Source organism: Nematolebias whitei, chromosome 10, assembly GCF_014905685.2.
Source record: "Nematolebias whitei isolate Nwh7 chromosome 10, NemWhi1, whole genome shotgun sequence".
Lineage (NCBI taxonomy): Eukaryota > Metazoa > Chordata > Actinopteri > Cyprinodontiformes > Rivulidae > Nematolebias > Nematolebias whitei.
Genome location: NC_056507.1, coordinates 19,567,835 through 19,568,668, shown reverse-complemented (window position 1 = coordinate 19,568,668; position 834 = coordinate 19,567,835). Strand labels below are relative to the sequence as shown.

General features: G+C 39.8%; 1 protein-coding gene across 1 annotated transcript in view; it reads right to left on the bottom strand.

Moving 5' to 3' along the window:
- btbd11b (BTB (POZ) domain containing 11b) overlaps positions 1–834 on the bottom strand; it is a 131,037-nt gene that overhangs the window by 10,040 nt on the left and 120,163 nt on the right. The gene's annotated exons all lie outside the window — the stretch shown is intronic.

The window sequence follows — 834 nt, the reverse complement described above, 5'->3', positions numbered from 1 at the left end:
GTTACGTTGTGTTACGTTGTGTTACGTTGTGTTACGTTGTGTTACGTGTGTTACGTGTGTTACGTGTGTTACGTGTGTTACGTTGTGTTACGTTGTGTTCCGTTCCGTTGTGTTCAGTTCCGTTGTGTTCAGTTCCGTTGTGTTCAGTTCTGTTGTGTTCAGTTCCGTTGTGTTACTTTTCGTTGTGTTACGTTGTGTTACGTTGTGTTACGTTGTGTTACGTTGTGTTGTTACGTTGTGTTGTTACGTTGTGTTGTGTTACGTTGTGTTGTGTTAAGTTGTGTTGTGCTAAGTTGTATTGTGTTAAGTTACTTTGTGTTACGTTGTGTTCCGATCCGTTGTGTTCCGATCCATTGTGTTCCGATCCGTTGTGTTCCGATCCGTTGTGTTCCATTCTGTTGTGTTCCGTTCCGTTGTGTTCCATTCCATTGTGTTCCATTGTGTTCCATTGTATTACTTTGTGTTACGTTGTGTTGTGTTACATTGTGTTGTGTTACGTTGTGTTGTGATACGTTGTGTTGTGTTACGCTGTGTTGTGTTAAGTTGTGTTACGTTGTGTTACGTTGTGTTACGTTGTGTTACGTTGTGTTGTGTTACGTTGTGTTGTATTATGTTGTGTTGTATTACGTTGTGTTGTGTTACGTTGTGTTACGTTGTGTTACGTTGTGTTACGTTGTGTTACGTTGTGTTACGTTTTGTTACGTTGTGTTACATGGTGTTTAATTGTGATACATTGTGTTGTGTTACGTTGTGTTACGTTGTGTTGTGTTACGTTGTGTTGAGTTTTATTGTGTTGTGTTACGTTGTGTTGTGTTACGTTGTGTTGTGTTACGT